The 9,918-nt window shown below is 40.4% G+C and overlaps 1 protein-coding gene across 3 annotated transcripts in view; it reads right to left on the reverse strand.

Moving 5' to 3' along the window:
* palm1a (paralemmin 1a) overlaps positions 1–9,148 on the reverse strand; it is a 55,163-nt gene extending 46,015 nt beyond the window's left edge. For all 3 annotated transcript variants that reach the window (XM_072660181.1, XM_072660180.1, XM_072660179.1), the window contains exon 1: positions 8,866–9,148. The gene's annotated coding sequence lies outside the window, so the exon portion shown is untranslated. The remainder of the gene's footprint in view (positions 1–8,865) is intronic.
* Positions 9,149–9,918: the final 770 nt, after the last annotated feature.

Below are 9,918 nucleotides of genomic sequence, written 5' to 3' on the forward strand. Positions count from 1 at the left end.
AGGCTGCTGATTCTCCAGTGGATGCTATAGGGAATGCTACTAATAATTTTGTGTGCCTCTATGAAGGAGTTAAAAACATGATGAAGCCACAGCATTCAGTGAACGCTTGTGTGTTCAGCCAGTTTCACTTTCATTTTGGGAGTGTATGAAGTGAAGGTCCTGAAACACACCCTGTGCCAGTATGAGTATATTCTGTACTGCTGCCCTGAGATTTGCTAAGCACCAGAGATGCTTAGTGTGTTTTCCACAGTCAACTAGCCTTTTCTGACATACGGTAAACATTGGGTATTCAGAAGCATGGTGGGATGAATGTAAAGTGAAGCATTCCAACAACAAATAAACATGTATTTATTATTATTTCCATTACTCTTAATGGCACAGTAACAAAACAAACCTGTACATTGTAGTATAAAGACAAAAGAGAGGTTGAAAAATGCTCATATAAAAATGATAAAAGGAGTGAAGACCTTGTCATTGGATGATTGCCGCTTCAATCTTTGAAGATGTCTGTGAGCCATCGGTGGGGGTAGGAATCCCAGAGTGCATAACCTGGCTCTCCCAGTGACCGATGCGGTGGAATGGAGCAATGCCAGCTAGTGTGGGTTTGTCTGATGGGTCTGCTAGTTAGTGTTTACCTCCAAGCCTGAGTAGATGTCCACTAAGGTTGGCTGATTTTGTGTGACACAGATGAAGCACATGCACAACACTGGTAGTGTTTTAAAGGTCCTTGGTGAAATTGGGGAGGACTAAATTGGGAAGAAAACATCTGGTGAAAGAAGGAGTGACAGTTTTGGTTACAAGTGTTTCCAATAAAACTAACCAGGGTTATTTAATGGGATGTTTAGTTGTCATGTGTTAGACAACTTGTCACATGAACTTGCATTATCACTGGACATCTGCTCATATCAGGGGTCAGGCGGAGAAAGAAGAGGTAGGAAACATGTGGATGCTCTCTGGCAAATCTAGAGTGGGAGCAGCTGCATATATTTCAATACAATTTCAAATATTGTTTGTTCAGCAATATTATGATTAATGTACTGCCTTGTGAAAAGCGGTTCAGTTAGATGGGAGTCCTTGTGTCATTCTGAGATCATTTAGATGCTCTGCTTATATTTCCCTCCACTCCACATCCCAGCAGTGCCATTCAGTGAGCTAAGTGCCATCAGTCTAATGAGCCGTTCTTTAATAACATCGTAAACCGACATAATAGAATAAACCTTACTCCAGCCTGATCACCATGCACTCATGTGGATTACCTTCACGTCTCAGAGAACAAAGTGTAAAATATTCAACATGTGATTGAGGTGAAGATTGAGGGTTTCATTAATACATCCAGCAAAGTTTGAATTAAAACTGGTTACAAATGCAGTAAAAGCACTACTCTACTCTTATATATAGCAAATCATAAAATATCCTCAGTAAGTATCTGCTGATACTGATGTGATTGAAATGGTAAAAACATTAAACACTCAGGCACAGCAGTCTAACACTCCCAACCTGCTACAGCACAGAAGCACAATGCATTATAGCACAAGTGGGAGAGAAATGAGTGAAATAGGCTCTACAAATCATTGCTGTTGGAACAATCCCTTGGAGATCCAAAATGATACAAAATTATTATATAGAAATTTTGGACTGTTTCTGTAGTCCGTTCATTACACAATGTTGATACAACCTAAGGGGTGACTGGAGTTCTTAAATTATGCAAAATAATTGAAAAAAGGAAACACAGAGATAAGCTTATTTAAGTGACAGCAACAACATATAGGAGGTGGTATTATGGACCTGTTCATTTTTACTCAATTATTTTAAAAACAAAAGCTTGTTAATTACTTTAGTGCAGGATGTGCATCCGGGCTATGGACACACATGGAATGCTAGCATGGCCGACTGGATGAATGAATGAACAAAAGAGGGGGGGTGCATGGTTTTGTTGAAGATGCCTGCGGTTCTGGACAAACCACATCAGCCTTCAGATTGGTGAGTACGACTGCCCGGTTTACACTATAAGGGGAGAAATGGCATGTATTTACATGGTTTACATCAGCCATTTATTGGTCACTGCATACTTTGTATCTATGTATACCATGGATGTTGGTTCCCTAGAGCTAAGACGAATGGGCCAGTGGTCGTTATCATATCACATGACATGCATACCAAGCAATTACCACTATGTATAGAAGCGAACACATCATATGACTGTCAGCATACTTGCTTGTTGTCCATAGAGAAATATAGTTTGTTTCAATGAGTATCTTTCATGTATTGATTGTCGGTTCACACACACACACACACACACACACACACACACACACACACACACACAGTATCCACAGTGCCCCATTTAATAATGATGTGTTGCAACTTCCTAGAGCTTCTGGGTAACACGACCACTGCTGACCACCCTTCACTGCAATTGCATAGCAGCATAGCCCAGGGGCATCCACTAACAGACCCTCCATCCCACTGATTTATACGCCTATTGAAGACTGCATATGCCCGCAGGCTCAACACTGCAGAGTGACCTTGGTGCAAGCACATTTATGGAAGCAGTGGTCCAAAACTCAAAGGTCATATACCTCCTTTGCATTAGAAAGATGGACCATGGAAACCTCTACCATTATGCTTCAAAGAGGTGGACTGTGGCTGCTGGTGTGAGATATCAAACCACAGGCAATTTACCCATAGGGCCAAACAGGGCCAAAACTAAATTAAAAGGCGCTCCAATCGCCAATCTGCTAGATGTGTAACGAGTCACAAAATGCTGAATTTCATTCAGTAAATACAGGTGTGTCTCGATTCAATACCTTTTTCAATACATTGAATGTGTGTCGTAGAGATAGCGGCAAATGGCTGTTGAGAGGATGCTAGACTAAAAGGTAACCCAGCCGACCCGCTACAATCTCTTGAACCACACCTTGCACCAAGAGGACAACAAGAGGACAGCAACACTATCTGGTAGAACTTGAAAATAATTACAAAAACTGATTACAATGTTGAGCTAAGTTATGGCATGCTGTGCAGCTGTGGGCCGAGGTGGTGGTGTAAACCAGCCAATCAATCAAAGCAGTACTCAGCATCTTTCATTTTAAACAAAATAATAAGTTAGCAAGTGAAACATGCTCAGATTAATTTGACAATTTTACAACCCTGTTAAGTCACATGTCACATGCATTCTATGCCACCTTTAATAATATATTCCTAATTTTACCCCATTTTCTACCCAATTTTGGACAAATACCCAATCCCTGTTTATGTGAACCCACCCCCCACTAGGAGGATGAAGACCAGGACATGTCTCCTCCAACACACATAAACCCAACAGACGTCTGTGCTAACCAACATCACACTAGGAGAGATGTGGAGACAAAGTGCCATCAATCCACACCTGAGAGAGCAAGGCCAAGGCCAGGTGCTCTCTCTGACTCCGGCTGCTGACGGCAAGCAGAATGTTCTATGGCACCTTTAAATAAGCGACAGATTTTACTTACTGAAGACTTTACAATGCTCACAAGAACCAGGCGTATGGTACCTGGTTATTAAAACAGTGGAGCACCTTAAGTTAGTAACCAATTTTCATCACTAGCTTCTTTGAGGACCACCCGATTGTGTCAGAAGAAGCTGCATCATGAGCACACAGCACAGCTCAGCAGAGTCAGGCTTTTCGTTTTCAACCTGATACATCACAGTGCTCGGAACATCTACATGTGAATGTGCCTCAGTCTGTGACACACTGACTGCAAACATTCACATGTAAAAGGCATGCTGATCTCAACAGCTTTTTCTGCAGCTTTTCCAGTCAAGTAACCATTCACAAGCTCTGTCACAAAACCGCTCACTGAAGTGGAAGATCGGGGTGTCTGTTTCTATGGAGACCTCACCCACAAAACGCTCCCAGAGAACGACAGTCATACAACATGAGTGCAACAACACAAACAACCCACTTAACCTTCCTGCTAATGGTCAGCAGCAACGATGAGCACACTGCAGGGTTTTCAGCCATTGGCTTCAACTCGGTATTGCATTAAGAGCTGTACTGGTTTGGAATCAGGACACATAAAAGGTTCAGTTTACACTGCTTTGAGTTGCTTTTACCCAGCACACGAGTTTGGCCTGTTGATAGTTTAGTAGCTTGAGCTTCTAGGAAGTGTTTCAGTTCATGTAGCACAGATCACTCACAAGAGCGACAGAGGCTCAAAAGTAAGGTGGGTCAAAAGCCTCAAACCATTTTCATGAATACAGTATTTGAGTGTCAGCTGTTATGCAGATAAACAGTACACATACATTATATATATATATATATATATATATTTTTTTTTTCTTTTTAACCATCATTTTCTTTTCTGCAATGTGTCCACACATTTGTTATTCATTTATTTTATACAAAAATTCTTTGTATTACTTATTTACTATAATCTTTTTCATTAAAAATGAAATATTAGAGTAGTTGTATTTTGTAGTTTTGCATATTTTTAAAAGAATACTAATACAAATACATTAATAATTAACAATTTAAACTTTGTATGTATTACTTATTATTTAAGATATATATGTTTATTTCACATATTTTCTCAACTTTTTTATTAAGAATTTCAATATTCAAATAATTGTATTTTGAAGTTTTTACAACTTAAATAAAAGATATAAAAAATAATGAAATTAATTTAGAAGGTATTTGATTATTTTCAAGCACAATTCTGTTCATTTTAAACCAAAATTTTTTGCAATGTATCCACACAATTGTTATTCATTTTATTTTACTTGCATGTACTTCCTTTTCATCTTTTTAAGACATTGAACATTAAATAATATTAAACTTTGTTACCGAAGATTCATATTAATACATTTTTTATGTAAAGTATTAATAATTTAGCAGAAACAGAAATAATAGATTAAAAAAAAAAGAAACACACACAAGAAAAAAATGGGGAAATAACCATTATCACATATCTTAACCTGTGCAGAGGTGTGAATGTGAATTTGACAACTTATCAGGAAAACATGTAAAATCTTCTTCTTTTTTTTTCAAACATCAACATTTATATTTCCAGCAAAACAACAAAACACAGCGTTTTAGACATTTTGCACATTTAGTCTCAATACTGAAAAACCTCAGATGGCATCTTCAATACTAGATCTATCACCATGGCCACCAGCATAGATTTGACCCCACCCACTCTTTCATGAAGGCTATTGACTACCTGAAGAAGGCTAATTGACCGGCATGGTGATTGGATTTATGGTTTGTCTAATTGTAAATCGCTCGCAATGATGCTGCAAAGGTTTTCTTTAAAGCATATTTATCCCAAGAGGACAGTATCAGTCAGTGTTCAATAATCCAAACAGCCTACACGGTTCCTCAGCAGAGTGCAAAAGACTGCAGCAGACAAACCAAATGACCCTAATGCACTAGACCACAGTGAAGGTGGGAGGGAGGCCGTGTAAAAGACGGACCACTTCAGTCCCTTCATTCTCCAACAGTTGCTCCAGGAATCTCAACCGAAGGCCCTGCCCATATCAGATAGCACATGCCTCTCCATTAGCGATGGGAATACTCAGGGCTCTGTCTGACTGCCATGATGATTCAGTAAGCAGGAGACACAATGGATGGTCGTAAAATGCAAACATCACTTCCATGACTTGAAATTAAGGTCACATTTTAGCTTGAGAATATGTAGACTGCTCAGTGTGGAATACATGGAATACTCTAATTTCGCACTATCCAGTAGTGCTGGACAATTAAATGAAACAGACGTAATCTTGGTTTATTTTTATGTTAATACTTTACCCAATGTGTTTTTATGTACTGTCCCCTTAAAATGATACTACCTTGTGTTTAGCCATGTACTCCGCCCCATCCAGTCTGTAACATGGAAGCAACAGAACTCAGAACACTAAGCCAACTGAGCAACTCCAGCAGTTTATACAATTTTTCATGAATCATATTCGAGGTAAAACGTTCAATTAACTGTGATGCTGCACTACCATTCAGCCTGAAAGCCAGTATTCATAAGGCCACAGGACATCTACAAATACCTTACATGACAACTGACAAACCTGCAGTGGAACTGTGTTCTCCCGAGTGATTGAGCTCCATCTAGTACCTTTGGGATGAGCTGGAGAGACATTTTTGATCCAGAACTAATAATTAATCCAGATCCAGAACTAATAATTAAAAAAACAAAGGTGCTAAAAAGGTTCTTTAAGCAATTCCTGAAATGAGCCACTTTTGGTTCCATAAAGTACCATAAACTACTTTTGTAAAACCAAGAATGTGGAACCAGGTGTGGTTCTTCTATGGCATTGTTCAAAGAACCTTTTGTAGTACCTTTATTCTGGAGAATGTACCTGACTTCGCAAATGAACTTACAGGTGAATGCAATTAAATCCTCACAGCAATGTTCCTTCATCTCGTGTGAGGCCTTCGCAGAAGAGTAGAGGCCTCTATTAGCTCTATAAATATGCTTGGTTTCAGAGGAAACACTGGATAAGCAAGCGTACAAAAACATCTGGACATCTCAATACTGTTCATCCCTTACTGTAAGCCATGTGCACTGGATTAGTCAATAAATTACTGAATCCCCTGAGCTGAAATTATTCCAAGTAGTCCAGCTGGACACAAATGAACAATGTAAGAGGGAATTCAACACAGGTGTTCAACCAACACTGGGATATTTTACCCAAAGCAGTGAAACTACATCTCCTCTTAACAGTCCAAACTGTCTTTCCAAGAATCTCCCTCACACCAAATGTCATTCTGTCCCGCTACAATCTGCAGTACTCGACATCTGTAGATCAGAGTACACCAATACATCACATAGGTATTTGAAGGCTATAGGACGGAGCTCTTTTTTTTTTATTCACACTATATGGACAAAAGTAATCAGACACCAGCTCCTTCACCGTTTCTTCTCAAATCAAGGCTATTAAAAAGAGTGTATCCTGCTTGTGTTTGAGTAACTCTCTCCATTGACCAGGGAAGACTCTCTACTAGATTTTGGCGCATTGCTGTGAGGATCTGATTGCATCCAGACAAGAACTTTAGTGAGGTCGGGATGTTGGATGATCTTCATTCCAGAGAACACATCCACTGCTCCACAGCTTAATGCTGGGAGGCTTTATACCCCTCTAGCCCACGGCAGGTATTAGACATTGTGCCAATAGGTTCATGATTATCAGGTCCAGAGTATTGAATTCTATTGGCAATACTTCTCTACGGGGACTAGACAAGCCATGTGTGCGATTTTGCACATCTGTGTCAGCAATAGATGCAACTTATAGAAGCTGAAGGCATTTATTAGAAGGAGTGTCTACAAACATTTGGACATATAGTGTATTGGTCCAGTTGCACCACCACATTTAAATACTGCACAACTAGGACCAGTGGGATAACACAATGGCTCACATGTACTGTTGATGATCTTAACTAGCAGTTGTTTTCCTTCTTATGGCTCGACTCTGTCTGAGGTTTTGGACATGCAACAAGACGACCCAACAGTGTCTACATCCAACATTTCCATCATTGTTATATACAAATAAAGGTATATATATATATATATATATATATATATATATATATATATATGTACAACCGTTTGGTGCAGTATTGCAGAATTCAAAACCACCAGTGTACCTACTTCTCTCCATTACATATGTAACGATGAACAGCAGAAACTTCTTTGGGTTCTTTGGGTACTACTTTTCCAACAACACCCCTTCACGTACCTCTCCGCCAGGAATGTTATTTTCAAAAACAGCCTATATTTTAGGCCCAAACCTTCTCTCAACACTACTGTAATCAATGTATCAGCCCTCATTCAGCATTTTGTGACTGCTTTGTAGAATAACTTTCTATACAGTTATGAAGCAAGAGGTGTTAGACACGGCAAAGGTCTGGTTCCACCCACCGTCACTGAGAACAATTCTGACTGGTTAGGTTTCTCTACAATGGGGCGGATCACATCAAACAAACCCTAAATGATGTTCATAGCTTAACAATTTAATTATTCAGACATTGGTGGAAAAAATATTGACACCCCCTTTAATCCAGTGCGTTCTTAATATAAATAGAAATAGAAAGCTGCCTTATTAATCTGAAAAAAGTTTGGACACCCCTGCCATATGGCTTTATGGACCACGTGGGGCTTTTTTTCTTAGCTTGAAAATCACAGATGATGATGATGATGATTATGATAATGATGATGGACCAGTTTACATTTTTAAAGCTCTGCCATCACCAGCCCAGCCATATTGGAGCTGCTGCTATTCTGCCTCACACTTTGCACGTATGGAGGTTAATTTAGAAGGGGGTCGGACCATGTTAGACTATTCTCGGGTCCAAAAACACGTGGAAATTACAGAGAGACGAATAATAAGACATTTAGAAACGCCCTCATAGACAACAACAGCGGCTAGGACCCGAAAAGTGTGCTGAACTTAGTGGCTCATAAGCTAGGCCTGTAGTTTCAGCACTGCTGCTGCTGCTGCTGCTGCTGCACGAGCGCATGAACCCCTGCCATTACTGACTGCTCATCTGGCTGAGCTCTCCTCTCCTTTCCTCCCTCCCTCCTCTCACTCCATCCGAAACGCGTGAACGACTTAGCCCACACGTTCAAAAATCACACACACACACACACACACACACAGCCAAACCAAACCAGGTAACGGCTTCAGTACCAATAACATGGTGCTATTTTGTAAGAGCGCGGCTAAACAGAAGGGCAAGCTGGGCAGCGTGGATGAGGGGATCCATTCTGCAGGTGTGGCACTAGAATGAAACTCGTTCAGAAAAAGGAGGGGGTCCACACACACACACACACACACACACACATACATACATACAAATAATCTATAACACACACTTACTCTGTAGTGTCCAAATCGCTCTTTGCTGTCCAATTGTAAAACAGAAATGCAGGTTTTCTGCCTCGTGCGTGTTGTTGTCTCCCCTGTGTCCTGCGTGGCTTATCAAAGGGGCAACACCATCAGTGAGGGGCTCGGTATCCTCTGGGCGACTACACTCCTCCTCGGACCGGATGAGAACAGAGCCGCAGTGACTGTGGGTGAGTGCAGCTCCGGGAGTGCAGCCCTCCTCGGTTCCTCATGGACAGTGGGTCGTGTCCCTTTTGTCCGACACCGGTCGCTCGGGGTGTGTGTGTGTGTGTGTGTGTGTGTGTGTGGACTTCAGTGTTGATGTATGGGGTATAGTGTGTTTCATCCGCCCTGCAGGTGATGAAAGGCGAGCTTCAGACGCCCCCTCATGGAAGTGGAGGGTTTTTTTTTTTTTTTGGATAATATGAGAGCGTCTCCCCCTGCGTGGACTTTTATCGTGAAGCCGTTGCCATAATGGCCAAAATATGGCTAATAGACAGGAATTAATGCTATGTAAATAGCTAAAACCCTAAATATATGATAAACCCTATATATTTAACACATCATTTAAAATACGTAAATAAATAAATTAATTAATAAAATCATATATTTTATAAGATATATAAATATTTATTTTTCTGTAATTAATTTTTAATATAATAATTTATATTTAGCTCTTCACTGCAGCAGGCGTTCACAGCGGAATGGCAATTTTGTGGAGAATCCCTCCACCTAGTGGCGATGTTGTGGACGTGCATCTGTCACAGGAGGGAGGGTCCTATTGTGATCCTTGGCTTTTTCACTGTTATGGGAGGAATGTGATTTTTCCATTGTATTTTTTCTTCCCTTCTTCGTTCTCGGTTAAGGGTATAAATAGGGATTTTATCCCGTCTTCTCCACTAGGGAGGCCTTACACTTGCAGCATTGCTGTGAGGATTTAGTAGCACTGAGCTACGAGTGTATGAACGAGGGCAAGGACTGAATACCAAAGGTATGCGGAGTGGTAGCTGAATTCTCTCGTTTAAAGAGACATATGCTTTGAAAATA

Source organism: Salminus brasiliensis, chromosome 17 (genome assembly GCF_030463535.1).
Source record: "Salminus brasiliensis chromosome 17, fSalBra1.hap2, whole genome shotgun sequence".
Taxonomy (NCBI): domain Eukaryota; kingdom Metazoa; phylum Chordata; class Actinopteri; order Characiformes; family Bryconidae; genus Salminus; species Salminus brasiliensis.